Raw genomic sequence first — 20,373 nt, forward strand, 5'->3', positions numbered from 1 at the left:
GCCCGTGGCATTTACCAGACACTGCGCTTTCTCCTGTATGTGTCTATTTTTACACTGGGCACAAAGTACAATTAATTACCACTGGTCACTGGAATAGAATGTAATTATGGCCTGAAAGGGTGACCAAACTGCCTTCTCTAGTTGATGACTAACTTCAGACATTCTTCCAGAGCTGCTTATCTGTGTGATCAGCTTCACGCTGATGGCCCAGCTTAAGCTAGTGCCCTTAACTCTCCCAGGTCTGGTTCCCTGACAAAAAGTAAAATCAAATCACACACTCAAAACACAAAAAGCAGAAAATGCAAGGCCAGTCCTTGTTAGCTGTGTAAGATCACTTAAACCCCTAGGTGCATAATTCAGATTTTAATAAACACCTTTTCAGAGGTTCTAGCATATTTGGAAGAGAGGAGACACAATTTGCCCTGTAATCAGGATTAGTTAGAAAGACAGATATAGCACGTTCATTTCACTACAGTTTAGCATATGGCATCAACCACATAACTCTCACATTCTATTCTTCTTTGTGTTTGCTGACATTTTAAGCACTTTATGCATGAGATGGCTTTCATGAGACATAACAAAAAGTGGGGAAGGAACAATATGAGTATAGCTGCACTGAGATCCTGGGAATGCAGAGATAAATACCTGCAAAATAATGCTAATCTACAAGAAGGGCAAAATGATAAGTTTTTATTAACAATAACCTTTATAGATCCTTACACTGGAGACTGTATTACCGGAAGACAATGAAGTATTTGTTAAATGTCCAATACAACAAACCTCATAAGAGAAGTCTGATATAAAAAAATCTAGCTCCTTGACCTGGATATGGCACAGAGTAACAGTGTTTCCGTAATCTGGTTATGGACAGTCCTCTAGAGCAATAAACCTGAGCAAACTCTCAGTTGTCATTGTTGTTCAGTTTGGGGTAATCATCTACAAAGCGCCTGTTTGTCAGGATTGGTGGAATAGTTAGGGAGGAGAAGAAGAGAGCCGACTGTAGCAGAATCTGAATAATGTAAACCTTTATTGGCTGAATGCTATCACTGGTATTGTCAGGATTCACCTGGGATTGATCTCTGACATGACCGTTGACACTTCATGACAGCAACAATTTGACAGGACTACTGCAAATCACCAAATTACCTTGGTGATTCTCTCCCTGCTAGATGCAACAGCAGCTTTGGTTGTCATGGTTGGCTCCTAGCAAACCAGAGAGACCCAGGGGTTGGGGTCTACCAATATACCTCTCCCCCGTAAAGGTGGCAAATTGACAGCAAGGAAGCTAATCCTAAGGGAAGGAGGGGAATTAGTAAAAAGCTAGCAAGATTGGTGGTAAACTAGGACAGGTTTTCAGTTTCCAGGATAAAGGGTCAAATATCATAGGCTAAATTTGGATATTGCAAATTCAGTCTCATGAAGCTCAGGTATGCAAAGTCCAAATCAAAGTCATAGTTTAGGGGAATGGAAAGCAGCTTTCAAAGTACAGAGCATAAATGATGGTCAAATAGGACACAGAGTCCAAATATTCTAGAAATGTCATCTGGAAACAAGGCAAAGCAGAGTGTGAAAAGAGGCCAGCCCCTGGAAAGTAGTTTTGAGCAACCAGAACAAGTAGAATATGGCTCTGCAGCCAATAGGAAAACAGTGAAACTATCCCCCAAATATCATGCTTGGTGTCAAAGGCCTGAGAGTCTGGAAAATTCAAGTATGGGAGACACTTGAACAAAATTCATCCAAGTAAGTAAAACATACTACAGGAGTTCTCAGGGAGATTACCTGATGTTATACTTGGAATGGCCCATGTTGGACACAGGAGTGGGCTGAGACTGGCACCCAGGCTGTAGGAAATGCAGCAGACAGAGATACAGCGTCTAAAGGAAAATGAAAATCCAGGCAGATAGTGCAAATGAGGTGTCATCAGAAGAGATCTGGCAAATAGACAAAACCTAGTCATCAAGCAAAAGTCTGGAATCAGGAATACTGGAGCAAAAGGTTTGAAATAGCACCCAGGTAGTAGATCACAGAGAGGTGCACTGAGTGGCTGTTGGAGTAGAATGCAGTTGCTTTTAATAGGGTACCCAAGTTCTCATCCCTTAGCAGGTGGAGAGGGCGCCTCTCAGTGCCCTACATTTATTCAGACCCAATTTAACTTTCTTCATGAAATAGCCTGGTGTGACAAAACTGAAAACATGAAAACTGTGAGTATTGGTAGGTTATGACATGTGTAATAATCATACTTGAATGTAGGATACTTTTCTAAGTATGGATTAGAATGGCAAGTAAATGAAAGAAAAAGTTGTGAACATCTGAAAATGGGGCCCTGTATATTTAAATCATGCTGCACCTATGCAATGAACTATGATGCTGGCATTAACAACAATAATCACAAAGAGTTTTCAATAACTTAAAAATGTTTTCCCTCTCCCACAATACCTCACTCTCTTCCTTTCCAACCTGGGCCCGGAGAATGGCTCAGGCAAAGAAGAATGGTTCTGCCATCAAGGGGGTAGAGACCAGAAGATACATCCTTGACATTCACCAGCTCATCCACGAAGTGGGTTTCAAGAAGTGGGGCCCTCAGGCACTCAGAGAGATCTGGAAATTTGCCATGAAGGAGATGGGAACTCCAGATGTGCACTTTCACACCAGGCTCAACAAAGCTGTCTGGGCCAAAGGAATAGGAATATCCCATACTGTTTCCATGTGTGGTTGTCCAGAAAGTGTAACGACGATGAAGATTCACCAAACAAGCAAGCTCTATATGTTGGTTATCTACGTACCTATCACTACTGTCAAAGATCTACAGCCAATGTGGATGAGGGCTAACAGCTGATTATAAAATAAAGTTGTAAAACCACAAAAAAGAAAGCTTTTAACCATTATTCAAAAAGACACGTGCACCCCAATGTTCATTGCAGCACTATTTACAATAGCCAGGACATGGAAACAACCTAAATGGCCATCAACAGATGAATGGATAAAGAAGATGTGGTACATATATACAATGGAATATTACTCAGCCATAAAAAGGAACAAAACTGGGTCAGTTGTGGAGATGTGGATGGACCTAGAGACTGCCATACAGAGTGAAGTAAGTCAGAAAAAGAAAAACAAATATCGTATATTAACGCATACATGTGGAATCTAGAAAAATGGTACAGATGAGCCTGTTTGCAAGGAAGAAATAGAGACACAGACATAGGGAACAAACATATGGACACCAAGGGGGTAAAGGTGGGTGGGATGAATTGGGAGATTGGGATTGACATATATACACTACTATGCATAAAATAGATAACTGATGAGAACTTGCTGTATAGCACAGGGAACTCTACTTAATGCTCTGTGGTGACCTAAATGGGAAGGAAATCCAAAAAAGAGGGGATATATGTATACACATAGCTGATTCACTTTGCTGTACAGCAGAAACTAACACAACATAAGCAACTATACCCCAGTTAAAAAAAATAGACATAAAAAAAAAAGGAAACGAAAGCTTTTGCTGTGTTAGGTGGATACAGGAGATACTTTATAGAATTGCAGATTTTATGTTATAAATTGTATTCAGCTGCTAAAGTACTAAAGAACTGAAATACTAGTGCTCAGGCAAGAGAGAATTTTGTATTCCTCTCACAGAAAATAAGTCCAGAGCTGGCAAGGCAGTTCCAGTCATCGGGCACCCTGTCTCTTTCTATTTATCATCTTCAGAGTTGGCTAAAATAGCTGTCAATGCTTTGGCTCTGGTGTCCACGTTCCAGGCAAGAAGTAGAAGTGAAGAAGAGCAAAAAAGCTGCATGCTAACGATATGTCCTCTTTTAAGGGGTCTTCCTAGAAGTGTAACAGATGTGCATAACAACAGTGGCTTAAACATGATCAGAGTTTTTTTCCTTACGGAGCTACACAGCCTAAGGTCATTACGGCAACCCTGATCCAAAACACCCTCAAAAATTCAGTCTCCTTTTTTTCTTGTTGGATATCTCCTAGCAACTTCCATTCCAAGATCACCTCAAGGATCAAAATAGCTGCTCAAGCTCCAGCCACCATGTGATATTGTGATTCATAATAAGAAATATATATATTTGGTCTTCTTCCTGGTTTCTGGCACAGAGCTCCTAAACCTTTGGAATTTCCTAAGTGATCAGAGAGATAAAGGTATCTTTGGTTATTCATAACAAGCACCTTTCAACTACATCAGAGTTTATATTAACGAGGTGACTTTGGAAAACCCATAACGATGGGAGCTGGTTGCCAGGGTAACCAACCCTGACTAGGTGCTGGGAGAGTGGCCTTTCCAGAGAAGGCATGGAAGCTCTTCGCCCCTTCCCACATACCTGTCCTGTGCATCTCTTCCACCTGGCTGTTCCTGCAGTGTTTCCTTTTATAATAAACTGATAATTTAGTAGTATACTGTTTGTCTGAGTTCTGTGAGCCACTCTAGAAAATTAATTGAACGCATGGAGGGGGTTGTGGGAACCTCTGATTTATAGCTGTCTGTCAGAAGCACAGATGACAACCTGGGCTTGCGACTGGCATCAGTGGGGGTGTGGGAGTGGCAGTCTGTGGGACTGAACCCTTAACCTGTGGGATGTGACGCTATCTCCAGGTAGTGTCAGAACTGAGTTATATTTTAGAACACACAGCTGGTGTCACAGAACCGATCGGCATGTGGAAAACCCACACATCTGGTGTTACAAGTGTTAAGTGTTCCTAAGTAGAGCATTGAGAGTTGAGAGACACAGAAAGAGTAATAGGAGTGTGTTTTTTCAAAAATTTTACTTACTGTATCAATAATCTAGCCAGCTAAAAAAGAGAAAGAGATAGGAAAGAAGGAGAGGCAAAACAGCCTACACTTGCTGCCTTTTCAGGAAGTCTTCTGGGAGCTTTCATGTAACCTTTCTGCTTATATCTCCTTTGCTAGAACTTAGTCGTATGGCCACACCTAGCTTCAAGGGAGGTTGAGAAATACAGTATTTTCAGGTAGGCACATTAATAAATCAAATAAAGTAAAAATTCTAATACTAAAGAAGAAGGGACCAGCAAACATTGGCCAGGCAGTTGGCAGCCTTTGCCACATCTGTACAATGATTTTAAAACATAACCACATGATTTTAAAACAGAAAAAGCCTTGGGGAATGGGACAAAGACATAAAGACATACATTTTGATTGGGACCAAGGTTGGAGACTTGGAGCTTGGGAAAGGGTATGGAAAGGCAGGCACTGTGAGTGTGGGGTTGTGGGAAAGTGTGGACATTCAGTGCAGAGGATGTAAAAATGTTAAGAAGTTAAGGATAAGATGGGCTTCCCTGGTGGCGCAGTGGTTGAGAGTCTGCCTGCCAATGCAGCGGACACGGGTTCGTGCCCCGGTCCAGGAAGATCCCACATGCTGCGGAGCGGCTGGGCCCGTGAGCCATGGCCGCTAACCCTGCGCGTCCGGAGCCTGTGCTCCGCAACAGGAGAGGCCACAATAGTGAGAGGCCCATGTACCAAAAAAAAAAGAAGTTAAGGATAAGAAAGAAAATAATGAATGGGAGTGTCTCAACTGAAACCAACATGAGGACTAAGAGCCTGAACAAATGTCCTCCAAATATATATCTTTTATTTTTTTCTTTCTCTTTTGCTTGGCCTCCTTCACTGGGCACATCTCCTATCCTAGGCTCTCGTAGATGTGACCATCCGTCTCTCTTTCGTAAGCTTACACCTATTTGTATAATATATAGATTGACAGTGTAGCTCCATTAACTCAGGCACACTAACGCTTTTTTGCCAGAGATTGTATCCCCATGCCTGGTGTGGTGCCTGGTATGTAATAAACAAGCAACAAACATTTGCTGAGTTGGAATAAATATGTAAGGACACAGTGATAGGAAAAGAATGTTGACAGAGCACATAACAAGATAAGGTTTCCAGAAAGGTGCCTTTCAAAGATAAAAGATACATGAATTTGTGAGGCATCACATCTTTCCAGAATAGTCTTTACTATGAACAATTACAAATTGCAAGTTATTCCATTATTATTGAAATGTTATTTCCATTATTATTCTGTTCTTTTCCACCCCAGAAAGATCTTACATATATTCTTTTACTTTATCTCTACTTAATTGAATCATCTTGTCTCTGTCTGACCCTGGGCTCCTTCTTCCACATCCCCTTCCAGTCCTGTGACGTACATGAATTACCAGTATCTGGGTGGAGTCCAGAAAAGCACAGCAAGAGGATGTGATATTCCTTCCCATTTTATGCTTACTGGTTGTGTGACCTTGCAAAATTTATTTAACTGATCTATGCCTCCACTTGCCGACCTGTAAAGTGGGAATAATAAACTGACAGGTCAGGGTTGTTGAAAGGATTATGTAAAACTTTTAGCAGTCATGGTCTCTAATGTGCATTCAACATATGTTAACAATTACTACTTGTCCACAGAACAGAATGTTAGGAGATGATGCTCACATTTTCCATGGGGAGGCAAGACAGTTCCTCAACTATCAGTGCTGAGAGGAAGGACTCCAGCAGGGGTGGCAGTGAGAGAGGAGAAGGGGGAGGCAAAGAGAGGGTTTTCCAAGGTCCCACAACAAGTAAGGGGCAGTACCATGAGGTGGGAAGGTGGGAGAAGGTGATAGAATCCCACCTATACTGGCTCTTGGGGAACTTCCAAGGTCAGGTGGGTGGTAAAGAAAATCTGACTTGAAATTTCCTCTCAGGGGGAGCAACGACCTTGGCTGCAGCCATGTGAGTCATGGGTTCTGGAGAAGAAACAGCGCTGACTCAGTGGATTTGAGACAAAGGGAGTTTCCTTAAGGACTACCTCCTGAATCAGCCACTGTTTGCCTGAGAGAAAATAAACCACACTTGCCAGTTGCATTAGGTAAAACCAAAACACAATATTCTCAAACACAAACTAACTAAGAAAGGAGTTTACTGGCTTGCATAACTGAAAAACCCAGGAGAAGGAAGCTCTTGGCTTCTGTCTTTTTAATCTCCATATGAAGATTCATGTGTGACATGGTCATGCTCCATTCTAAGTCTCCCCTTGGTGACAAGAGAGCTGCAGCAGCCCCGGTCTCACAACGCTTCTGGTTGGAGTCCAGCAGGAAAGAAGTCTGCCACCTTGATGGCTCCAACAAAAGTCCTGGAGTCTCATTAGCATGATTGACCTGCTTGTGAATTAGTAACTTGGCTCAGGCCAAGTATGGGTCACGTAACACCCTCCAGAGTTGAAAGTGGAATTATCTGCACAGGACCACATGGACTGAGCGGGGAGGGGAGGTCAATCCCCAAACATAAATTGTGGGCTGTTACCAGAAGTAGGGTAAATAGATGTGCATAGCCAGAAAAAAATGTTTACTACACTACCCATTATTTTCTCTTGCCATGTGTTGTAGGCACTGTTGAAATGCTACTGTATTATACACAGTGGGAACCCTGAGAAACATACCCTTGCTTTGGCATTAAGTGTGAAACTTCCTTAGAGGCTAAAGGGCACTAGTAATTGTTCCACACTCCAGTTTAGAGAGTCTTAGCAGTACTGAGCGATCCTACTCATTGGATATAATTCAAACTACTTTTTAGTGTCAATGATGTTGTTCATATCAACGCATTTGTCTCCCCGTTACCCCACAAGCTGCTAGAAGGCAGGGGTCTAGCTGATTGCCCCACATAATGTCAGTATTAATAAATGATTTATTTACTGATTCATTCACTTAAGGGCTCTGTTTCCAGTCAGATCCGAAACAGTCAGAAGCGTTTGAGCTTCCACTGGCTTCAAAACAGGAATTATAATTCTTTTTGGCAAGTGTGAAATCATTGTAACTCGTGTTCTTTAGAAACACATTTGAACAACATCCTGCTGGCTGGAAAAATGTATACAATCCTTCAACAGAACAATTGCTCATTCACCACTCCCATTTTAAATAGAAACAAAATTTCTAGTAATTAATTTTAATCATTTACCAGTCTGTTTTTTAGCAGATAGGCCCATACTATTATTCTTTTGGGCACAGACAATTTTTTCCAGAGAAGGACAGAGAATTTTTTTCCCTTTCAATTAGAACTAAGGTGTAAAGTCATCAGTTTAAAGGTTGAGAAGTATCCATTTAAATCTGAGGCACTGAACTTGAGTTCTGATCCTCTGGTAGGAGCCTGTGTATTTGAGAGACAGAGAGATAGAGATGGAGGGACATATGGAAATTGACCAATTGTCTGGGAAACATGGAGGTCAGGGTGATACAAGACAATGCCAGGAAGCAAAATCAGAGTCCAGGGGCTTTCCTGGTGGTGCAGTGGTTGAGAGTCCGTCTGCCGATGCAGGGGACACGGGTTCGTGCCCCGGTCCGGGAGGATCCCACATGCCGCGGAGCGGCTGGGCCCGTGAGCTATGGCCACTGAGCCTGCGCGTCCGGAGCCTGTGCTCCGCAACGGGAGAGGCCACACAGTGAGAGGCCCGCGTACCGCAAAAAAAAAAAAAAAAAAAAAAAAAAAAAAAAAAAAAAAATCAGAGTCCAAACAAGATATAAATCTAAGAGGAATAATCAGAGAAGTTGAATTCTCTGAAGCTTGAATAGGCAAGAAGCAATAGGAAATAATAATAATAAATATCAGTGTAGCACTGACTATGAGGTAAGGACTTTCTTAGTGCTTTACACAGGAATGTGTATTCCCCTCTAGTCTAGACTACAGATTTCATGAAGGTAGGGACTGTTATTTTATTTCCTTCCTTGCTCAATAAATATTATTGAATACTAATGACACTGTATATGCCAAAACAAAGCCAGTGGGATAACGCATGGAAGGTCGGAGGCAGATACTGAGACATTCCCTAAGCAGCTAAGTGAAACTGTCACTCTTCCTAAGGGGTGTCCAAGGCCTCGACTATGGTTTAGGAAGGGCTGTTCAAAGACAGTGGGGCATATCAGTTTCTACCCAGCTTTTGTCTACATTCCAAAGATAATTTAAACCTTGCTTTTCATTAAAGCAGCCATCAAAAGGCAATGCAATGACTGTGGCACTATAAAAATCAGTCCAGGGGCTTCCCTGGTGGCACAGTAGTTGAGAGTCCGCCTGCCGATGCAGGGGACATGGGTTCGTGCCCCGGTCCGGGAAGATCCCACATGACGTGGAGCGGCTGGGCCCGTGAGCCATGGCCGCTGAGCCTGTGCGTCCAGAGCCTGTGCTCCGCAATGGGAGAGGCCACAGCAGTGAGAGGCCCGCGTACTGAAAAAAAAAAAAATCAGTCCAGGTGTGTTGCTCTTTTCACCTTATCCTGATTCCCCTCCCTACCCCATCCTACTCAGGCATCCTAGGGTATTCTGGGACTTCTCAAGTGGAGGCAGTCACATCCCTGCTTGCAGTAATGCTGGGCACAGTTTGTTATCTGGTGTTAGGCTTGTGTGTCAGTGTCTTTCTGGAGTTTCATACTGGTTGCAGCATAGGAGGCAACTGACCTCAGTAACTGGGAGCTGTGGATACCTACTTCTTTTCATAGCACATTGCTCTTGAGTAGTGCTAACTCAGCAAGTCCCAAGAGACAATCAGTCTAGCCTGTCAGGTCTGCATGTAATCAGCAAGGAATTTTTCATTCCCGGGCTAATGCCTACATGCCATACAGTCTCTATCATGTGTTCTTAGTTAAGCGAAGTATCCTAGTAGTAAACTGAACTTCTAAAAACCCAACACATTCATGTGCTGGAGAATGGGAGTGAGGGTAAAGAGGAGGCATCTCCAGACAAGAGATTTTATCACTTAAAGACACATTTTACAATGGAAAACCAGGGCAGTAAAAAAATAGAATGACTGGAGGATGCCTTTTGCTACTTGAAGGGCATCTAGATTCTGGAAACCAATCTGGGGTTTCTTTATTGATGTAACCGTTTAACGGTCTGATCACACAATAACAGACATTCTTTATTTGCAGACTCCCAAACCAATGGTAACCTAACTGTGACAAAGAGAAACTTCGAGTTATTGGAATTGCTGGGGGTAGGGAAGTGGCGTATGAGCTGGGGAGGTTTAGGTAGCACAGCAATATGAAAAGCGTTGTTAATATTTCTCGGCTTATAAACAGTTGGGTTCTAGAGGGAGACTGTCTTTGAATCCCAGCTTTACCACTTACTGGATGTGTGAGCTTGGACGAATTTTTAAACCTCTCTATATCCCAGTTTCTTTGTCTGTAGAGGGGAGATAACATTAGTACATTCTTTCTAGAGGAATATTAGTACATTCTTTCTAGAGGCTTGGAACAATGTCCTAACTCATTGTAAAATTCAGCATATATTGCCCCCCAGCCCTCTCATTATTATTACTTTCATGTACCTCTCTAAGTTTCTCTATATTAAATCATTTTTCTTCTATTCCTTATTCCATAAATCTGGTTAATCTGGTTGGGTGTTAGTTGAAGATAGACTGTCCTTTCAGTTTTCATCATTTCATCAAGGCCAATCCTCAAGTTGTCATGTGGAGGGACTTCAACTGCCAAATACCTCAGGTTTCTGCCTTGTCACTCACTTCTCACCCTAGAGGGTTTGGGAGAAGGACCTGGGCTGTGTGGTCAGTGGATCTGTCATTGTGTCGACCAGATACATTCTGGTGTGGCTCTCCACCAACAGTCAGGCCTGGCCCTGTGGGGAAGATTTGAGTTTGTCTAGGTCTTCCATGACAAGGTAGATGATAACTGTACTATTTTAGAGCTATGATATCCATTATTTGGACCTATTTTCCAATCTACTTTTTAGCAGTAACAAAGCTTATATTTCTCCACCATATGACTAGGATGTCTTTTTCTCAGTTGGTTTTGACTCAGAGGGAGAATAATATTTTATTTATTGGGTCCCCAAATTCTCAAAACCTACTATGTGTAAGGTTCGCAGAGGTTTCTGTAGGTGATACATTAATGTCTAAGGTAACTTCTTTTCCTCGGGGAGCTTGAAATCTAGTAAAAAGAATGATAACTTTTCATAAGTAACTATAACACAGGATGAATAATTAAAATAAGAAAAGCAAATTGTGGGGACTTCCCTGGTGGTGCAGTGGTTAAGAATCGCCTGCCAATGGCAGGGGACACGGGTTTGATTCCTGGTCCGGGAAGATCCCACATGCCACAGAGCAACTAAGCCCATGCACCACAACTACTGAGCCCATGTGCCACAACTACTGAAGCCCACACGCCTAGAGACCGTGATCCGCAACGAGAAGCCACTGCAATGAGAAGCCCGCGCACGGCAATGAAGAGTAGCCCCCCACTCGCCACAACTAGAGAAAGCTCGCATGCAGCAGCGAAGCCTCAATGCAGCCCAAAATAAATAAATAAATACATAAAATAAAAAAGAAAAGCAAATTTTGTGGGCAATTCAAAGGAGGGAGAAATCACTTCCTTCTGGAGGCATCAGGAAAAAAAAACTCATGGAAGAGATAGTATTTAATGTGGTTATTACTTTGACAGATTTAATGGGGGAGGGAGAGAGCATTTTAAACACACAGCAATACCATAAAGGCAGAAAAGCATGAGTATGTGTGTCAGGAGAGGGAGGGTGGCAAGGAGATATCTGTGGAGAAACAACAAGTAATTCATTCTGGCTGAAACTTAGAGTATAAGTAAGTTGGGGAAGAGGCTGGACAGGCTTTGACCATGCTGTGGAAACACATGGAAAATTTTTGAACAAGGTACTCACTTTAGAGTTGCTTTTAAAGAAGATGAATCAGGCAGTGATACATAAGGCAGTTTCAATTCAGAGATAAGGGAATGGGAATAACTGAGATGGAATTGAGATTCAATTCCCTATTTGTATGATTCTAAGCCTTGACTTATCTGATTAAAGCAAATAAAAAACAATTTGTGTTAGAAGGATAAAACAATGAGCTCAGACTTAGATAGTAAGTTTGAGATGTTACTGGGACATTCAAGTGAATAACTCTAGTCACTTCTGGCTCCATTCTGTCCTTCAATTGGTAGGGAAATAGACTCCACCTCCAATTCTGCAAAGAATTTGTTGCCACCTTGAATGTACTACACCAATTTTACAATGTATTAGCCCTGTAACCTAGGGCTTTTACCTTAATCCTTCTCAGCCTTAGTTTCCTAACATCGCAAAAGGAAAACCTATGTCATAGACTTCCGAAGTTAGATAACATATGTACCTACCTTGCACAGGTCCTAACATGTAGTTGGTGCTAAGAAACGATAGCGATCACCATCATCATCACCCTTACAGAGTCAGGTCCAAATACTGGCTCTGTCATTTACTAGCTGTGTGATTAATCTTTTTAAACCTTCGTTTGCTCATCTTTAAAATGGGGGATAATAAGAATAACTACAACAACTATGGTTGTTGTAAAGACTTATGAGATGATCTATGCATAGAACTTCTTAAGAGGATAGCACTTGTAGCTCCCAGACAGAGCTCTTGTGAAGATTCAACAAGTTCTTGAATGTATTCAGCATACAGTCAAGATTCTAAATGTTAGGTATTATTATTATAATTACATTGCTACTACTACAACTACATTGCATTAGGTAGATATTTGGTTGTTACTTCTCTATTAATTGTGGGTTCTTTAAAGAATTTTCTCAATATGTAATTTACTTAGAAAATAGATAGATAGATGGATGTTTTAAAATATAAATTGAAGATATCTAGAGGGCACTTTGCTCTGTTTATTGGGAACTTAGGGTTTGGGGCCTTAAGGTATGGATTTTAGAATACATGCATAGAGATAATAATTGAGAACGTTGAGGGAGTATAGGGAATAAGGAGGCCTGATGAACCTTACCAGGTGTTTGCTCATTGAAGATGGGAGGAGGAAGAGAGGCCAGGAAGGGATTCATAAGAAAAGATGAGTGATGCAGAAGTAGAATGACAGCCGTCACAGTCCCAAGAAAGGAGGACACTGCAGGAAGGACAGGGATGTTCAACATTGCTAAATGGTACATAAAAGCTTGAGAAAAACTGTAGGCTTTGCCAATTATGGGGTAATTGGTGACCTTGAGAGAACAGTTTTAGAAAGAGAATCAAGAGTAGAATCCAGGGCTTCCTTGGTGGCGCAGTGGTTGAGAGTCCGCCTGCCGATGCAGGGGACGCGGGTTCGTGCCCCGGTCCGGGAGGATCCCACATGCCACGGAGTGGCTGGCCCGGTGAGCCATGGCCGCTGAGCCTGTGCGTCCGGAGCCTGTGCTCCACAACGGGAGAGGCCACAACAGTGAGAGGCCCGTGTACCGCAAAAAAAAAAAAAAAAAAGAGAGGTCCTTGGTGGAATAGGGACCCAGAGGAAACAGGGAAGAATGGGAATAGAGGCTAGGTTGAACTTTATAAAAGCAGAGACATGAGCCTCTCTTGGAGGCCAGAGTAAAGCAAAGGAGTAGGCAGATTAAAATTACCAAGAGATACTAAGATGGAGCAAATGGAATTGCAAGAGGTCTCCATCAGCTATCTTGGATCTTACTGGTAAACAAGAAAGTGACTACAGTATTCTGAGAGATTGCCAGAAGTGGGTGGGAACTGAAGGACAAGGAAAGCCGTATGGAAAGGCTGCTGTGCAGAGCTGACTGTAGCTGAATTCAATAATTTCTGGGGCAGTAGAGAGCTCAGCTGAAATTAGATAATTAGTTTAGTGCCATTGGTTTAATGATATCCTGTAGACCCAATCTATTGACTTTCCCTAGAAATGATCAATCTTCAGGAGGGAGGTAGGGAAAGCATATTTTGCATTATATTAAACTTGATAATGCTGAGGCAGAAATGAGGGAACATAAAAATGGCAAGAGATGCCATGTGGTAATTAACAGTAAGTTACTAACATGGCTTGGTATATACCTGACATAACAAATGAACCCAGAACAGAGAGAATATATTGAAGAAAAGAGAGAGTTCAAGACACATATGGATACCATTAGGATTAAAAACAGGTTAGGTGATCATGAAGATATGGAAGGAATTGAAGTTGAGATTAGAATGTAGATTCTCAGGGGTTTTAAGATCTTAGAAGTAGAGCAACACCAAGTGAGATGAAGTCTAGAGGGGCCGTGTCAGGGGGGTCACCTCGTGGAGTGGAGCTCAGCTTCCAAAGTCCAGAAAGCAGTGAGGAAAGGTTGTGTAGGAATACGATCCAGTGGGTCAGTCAGAGTGGTCTGGGTTCTAAGCCCCAGCTCTATCACTCTTCAGTTGGGTGACCCTGTGCACGTTACTAAACCTTTCCACATCTCTTTTCTCATCTGTAAAATGGAGGTCATATTGCTTCCCAACTTTTAGAATTGTTGGGAGGACTAAATGGGATAATATATGTAAAGTATCTCACATCTGACACCTGATAAGGGCTCAGAACATACTCTTATTAATATTTAGTGTTAGCTTTCAGTATTTTCATGAATCATACCTTAGTGTCTATCCTTGCGAGGATGACAGAGCTTAAAGTGGAGAGGAAGACTGTGGATGGAATACTAAAGTCAGTGAAAAAGATACTGTATCAGGTTTTAGAGGTTAGTGGATGATTGGGTAAGGACTGTTAGAAAGCCTAACTAAAAATGCCTTCAACAATACTGACTACCTCAAAACAACAAATCCCCAGGTAGAACTGCTCCAAAGTTTAGTGCCATTGGCTTAATGATATCTTGAAAGACCCAGATGCTTTCTCTGCTTGTTGGCTTGTCCCCTTGTACTATTTCTCAACATGGCCCCAATATCATGGCTGAAGCTTCAGGTACCGTTAGGCACTGAGTTTGACGGATCCTTAGTGGATCTCTCTACAGTGTGAGAGGGCTAGCACCTATTGATTTCAGTTTGGGGAATAAGACAACAGAGAAATACCATTTAACATTTTGTTGCACAAATGATGCTGCAATGAGCATGCTTGTAGATGCCTCATTATGCATATGTGAAGTATTTTGTAGGATGAATAGGGAGATGTCAAATTGTTTCCACAGACGGCAACATTTAAGTGTTGCAGAATCTTACAAATGCCATTACCACTTTACACACTAATTAGTAGTACAAAAAAAAATTTCCTTACTTCCTATCCAAAGTTTGATAAGATTAAACTTTTAAATATTTGTTAATCTGGCAGATGAAAAACTTATCACATTGCTTTTTCAGTGTGCATTTTCTTGGTCACAAATGAAGTTGACTAGCTTCTCAAATGTTTGGATTATTTGCACTAAATTTTCTATGAGTTTCCTGTTTACAACTTTTGCTTGCTTTTCTATTAGGTTGTTCATATTTTCTTCACTTATAGAAATTCCTCATATAGTCTAGATACTATATAACAATCCTTTGATTGCCATTTATGTCTATCTTTTGTCTTTTAGCTTTGTTTAAGGTGTCTATTGTAGGAAGCAACTTTTAATTTGCACAAATTTTTTGTACTCTTAAGGTTCTTAGGTTGTTCTACTGGCAGTAACTATGCAGTTGTTTAATCTCCAGGTCAACCCTGCCCAAAGTCAAGTACAGGAAGCTGTCTACACAGTGTCATTTAAATGATAAGGAGAGAAAGGCTCAACTGCTCAAATGTATTTCAATCCATGAGTCTGATGCCATGTCTGAATTTTCCCACCTGAGTCATTCCCAAGGGACTTTCTGGGAACTTGGATTTTAACTGTGTGAAGGATGTTATTATCTTGTTGAGACAGGATATTAGCCTATTAACAATAATTGTGCTCTCTGATTAAATTTTGCCTTTTTTTTGCAGTACGCGGGTCTCTCACTGTTGTGGCCTCCCGTGTTGCGGAGCACAGGCTCCGGACGCGCAGGCTCAGCGGCCATGGCTCACGGGCCTAGCCGCTCCGCGGCATGTGGGATCTTCCCGGACCGGGGCACGAACCCGTGTCTCCTGCATCGGCAGGCGGACGCTCAACCACTGCGCCACCAGGGAAGCCCGCCATTTATTTTTATCAGAGGGAATGAGATGTACAGGGAAAGTAAAGAATGTTTGAAACAGTGCATGGCTCATGCGCTTGAAGAAATTTTATGGAAGGATTCGGGTAGCAAGGAGGTAGCTTCAAGACAACTTTTCTCTTTCTCAGGAAGGAAGAAAAGAGAAAGACGAAAAGGGAAATACTCTCAAAACAAACCTTGATATTTTTTTTTCTCCCCTTAGGCTAGAGTCCTCTAACATTTGGGTTACTTGCTAGGTCAATATCAAAATGTGATAACTTTCCACTGAAAGTAGATGCTACTTTGATTATTTCCTTAATTAAAGCAAACTTAAATAAGCAGTTCCACAGTTATGATTCAATATATCCTTTCAAACATTCCTCACGAAAGAGTCCTGTGATAAAGTCATTTCAGATGGAAAACAAGGGAATTAAAAAAGAAAAATGGCATAAAAGACTTCTCTTTTGCCATGTGTTAAGTTGGGGGAATTTTTTCTATCCTTGTAAGCGGTTTTTAGTCTCTGAGGAAAAAAATACTTAAAGAAAGCAGATGTTGATGAGTCACATTTAAGCTCTTATAGTTCGAAACATATTTTTTATTTGTGTATGAAGCTGTGGTCTGGAAGATAACTGGCTAAAGTCCTTGACTTTAGGGTTTTAACCCTATGTTGTCAATACCAAAGAAGTTGGACTAGAAAATCTCTACGAATACTCCCAACTCTTGTATTCTACACTTTTTAATGAACTTTATGCTTTTTTTGCCTTTGCCCCAATTATGTAGCCACAAGATGATATAGCCCCCAGCCCCTTTCTCCTCTGGCTATTTCTTTAAGTCACTGTCCAAGAATGAACAGTGAAGGAATTAGGAAGAAGGAGAAAACTTTCAAAGTGTGAGAATGGGAGCAGCGGTCAGTCACTGTTCAGTAGATTTTTACAGATTGCTAACCACAAGTAGACAGACTAACCAAATGATCACAAGCGTGATTACAGCTGAAGATAAGTCTCTTTATAACAAAGGACTGAAGACCTAACTGCGAAGTCAAAAAAACCCACTTCTCTCAGGAAGAACCAACACCTGAGCAGAGATCTGAAGGAGGAAGAGGGGTGACAAAGTGAAAGAGGGGTGGGTTGCCTGTGGTAAGAGCATGCCAGGCAGAAACAACTAGCACCTACAGGGTCCTGCAGCAGGGGGCACAGTGTGTTCAGGGAAGTTGGCGGTAAGGGGATGTATCCCCAAGGTAGTTAAGGGAAAACAGACAGGATTTAGAATTGATTTGGATCACTGGAGCTAGTTCTCCCTCAGAGTCCTTGCTACTCTCTTCCTCCTCTTTCTCTCCTAGCAGATAAAAAAACACTTGAGCTAGGCATTGTTTTAAGCACTTTACTCATATGAACTCAACTCTAACTCAACAATAACCCAATGAGTATATGGTAGAATATATGAACTCATGATCCTACCTGAAAATCTCTGCTTCACCTTTTTCTTCCATATATATATATATATATATATATATATATATATCTTTAAGATAGCAGACATTTTTTTTTTTGCTAGGGACAAGCTCGGGGTTATTTGAGAAAAGAAAACAAAAAACAAAAAAACGATGGGAGTATTCAAATGCGGTTTGGACATGCTCAATCCCAAGGCATGGGACTTAAGAAGAAAATTACAGAAAACTACAGTCCATTCCTGTGTAATTTATTTAATTGAAATATATAATATCTATTGAGTGCATATTGCATCAAATACTATTCTGAACATTTTATATATTAGTTTATCTTCACACCTAACTCTATTGTGATGCCCATTTTACAAATGAGAACACCAAGGGAAATCTCCAAGAATGTACAGCTGATAGTAGTGAAGAGAGCTGGGTGCTGATCCTGGGCAGTCTGTCTTCAGAGGCCACTCTTAAGCACTAAACATCACTTGCTCATCTGTATGAGTACCCAATGCCTTGCTACCTCCTAAAATGGTTCTCTTCTTTCTTCTCCACTAGACTCCCTTATGATATATTAGGAAACAAAGGTCCTCACGACAAACATGATATAGTCATTGAATTAACAGAAAATAAAGAAACTGGTGGAACTCTATAAGGACAACTACCAAGACTGCTTTTTCTTCAACAAATGAGAATATGGAAGTCATTTTGTGGCCAATGAACATGAAATACTTAAGATATGAGGCAAGCCGCCATGTAACTCTAGATTCCTGAAACTGGTAGTATAAAAACTGCTCTAAGGCTGCTTTTGAGCAGGGATTATAGTCAATCCTACACCACTAAAGTAATTACAGCAGAAAAAAGAAAGACCATTTTCAACAAAGCTGCAGAATTTCTCTGATTTGCATTAAGAATTTGTCATTTTCTTGGCACATGTTTCTCCTTTCATTATTGAACTCTATGAGAGATCATGTGTTTCAAGTCTGCCTCACTTTCATTTAGGCTCAAATCAAATTCCAGAATGTTCTTTTGGATGAAGGGGTTTCCCTAAAGCTAACTGGAGTTTCCTGCACTTTTGTTGAGATCTAAACTAGCAAGATTTCAGTACCTCAGTCGTCACTCATCACTTTAATCGTTCAGTTGTATATATCCTCAGCTTTCTTGCTACTTTATTCCTCCATCTTACCCTCTTAGAAGATAATAAAGTACTTCTGTTGTGTTTTCTCTGTGCCCTTCCCCTCTCCTCCCCACCCTTCCCCTTGCCTCCTCTTCTTTCAGTGCTTAGAACTGTCCATCTATTCACTCAACAACACCCTCTGAGTATACGGCAGAGTACGTGGGCCCAGATGCAGGTAGGTTGAGAGACAGGGTGGTGGAAGCATGTAAAAGATCTCCTCTAAATGCTCCTAGTTTCTCTGTAAATGGGAAACAGACTATACTCATTTTACAGGTGAGGAATCTGAAGCACAGCGAGAGTAAGCAGTTTGTTCAAGACCACCTAGCTTCCAAGTGGCCGAACCATGATTTAAATCTAATCAGTCTGACTCCAGAGTATATACTCTTCGCCTTCATGCACTGCTGCCAAACTCCTCTCTGGTTAAATTCAACTCTGTACTTCCCTGCCTGACCCACCAGGGTCCTTCTGACACTGCTCTAACAGCCCTCCTCTGCACTCCCACCTGACACACTAGGTGCTATAGGTGCTAATTCAAGGAATTTCCTAACTTCTTGCTTCTTTCTGAAAGACAAACAGTTGGTAACTTTTATGAATTAGGCTGTAACTACTTTATAACTAACATGTCCTGCCCATCATCTGTCAGCTGCAAGGTACTCTGGTGAGCCACCACTTGAGAGCTTTACTCATTTTAACAGATTTCATTGGCATAGCTCTGGGTGGCAATCCAGTTTTTTGAAAATGTGCTCAGCCATAAAGGCCCAAGTCCACGCAGCTGTGGCAAAGTTACAGTTCTGTGGTTTCACGTTAGTTACCTTATAGTTATTGTGTAATTAGCGCCGCTTAATGTATATTACCAAAATAAATATATCTACCCCAGGAAAAAAAAAAAAAAAGCTGAACATAGCTGAAGACTAATGACCATGCTGATTATTCTCCCTTTAGATTCATGCTTTGGCACAGCCCTGAAAGCCTACTCTACTTTCCCAGTCAGTTCATTTCTTAATTACTTTACCTCTTAGCTCTTTTCAAACTTTTGTTGCCACTTCTCCAGTCTTCACTCTGTAATGACTTGTTTCCCATTTCATTGAGAAAATGGAAGCAGTCAGAAGAGAACTTCCACATACTCCCCACACCACATCTACTGACCTACTTGCATTGGGCCCCATGCACTCTGCCTGACCTTTCACCATGGATGAATGTCTGTGTGCTTATCTAAATCCAGTAGCTCCTTATTGAGCACTGGATCCCATCCCCTCACCTTCTCCAGGATCTCTCTCTTTCAAATATACCCTCTCTTCTGTATCATCAGTTTTCCTACCCCCATAAGTCATTTCCCATCAGTAGACACATATTCTGTAATATTCCTATCTTAAAAACAAAAACAGACTTCTGGTTTCTGATCTGGCCTGTAAGGAGCTTGGCAATTGTCATTCTGTCTTGACAGCAAGTAAAAAGCTGAACAAATCGAAAAATCAACAATTTTTCTTAGCTCCATCAGAGAAGTGAGGTCATGGGCAAACCACTACCTCCCAAACTGGAGAGACAGGTAAATACAGAGAATCACAACTTACTGGAGCAGAAACCTTCATGAGAACCGGTGCTGGGATATGAAAACCTGAACTGTAATTGACAAATTGCTGGAGGCTCAGTGTGCACAAGCCTGAGAGTTAAAAACTCCAGGGGGACCCAGTCATCAGCAGGTCCCCACAATTTTGTGAGTTTTATCTCCAGGAGCTTGACCTGGTTCTTGCAGTGAATATCAGAGGAAAATTTGCTTGGGTTTCTGGAAGGAGGAGGAGAAAAGAAATCATTTTGAAATACGTAAGAGCATTTTTTTCTTAACAAGTCCTGCCCATAAGAGAAACTATTTTACAGAGCCTAAACTACTGAGATTTTATCA

At 41.5% G+C, this 20,373-nt stretch overlaps 1 long non-coding RNA gene across 2 annotated transcripts in view; it reads right to left on the bottom strand.

Moving 5' to 3' along the window:
- The window catches only part of LOC141279160 (uncharacterized), a 34,836-nt gene extending 14,463 nt beyond the window's left edge, over positions 1 to 20,373 (bottom strand). Inside the window, exon 1 of one of the 2 annotated variants that reach the window (XR_012333037.1) lies at positions 20,045 to 20,373. This is a non-coding gene — a long non-coding RNA (uncharacterized lncRNA). Of the gene's footprint in view, positions 1 to 1,779; positions 8,861 to 20,044 lie in introns of those variants that run through there. The other variant, XR_012333038.1, reaches the window with a different exon arrangement.

This window comes from Tursiops truncatus, chromosome 7 (assembly GCF_011762595.2).
Source record: "Tursiops truncatus isolate mTurTru1 chromosome 7, mTurTru1.mat.Y, whole genome shotgun sequence".
Classification (NCBI taxonomy): domain Eukaryota; kingdom Metazoa; phylum Chordata; class Mammalia; order Artiodactyla; family Delphinidae; genus Tursiops; species Tursiops truncatus.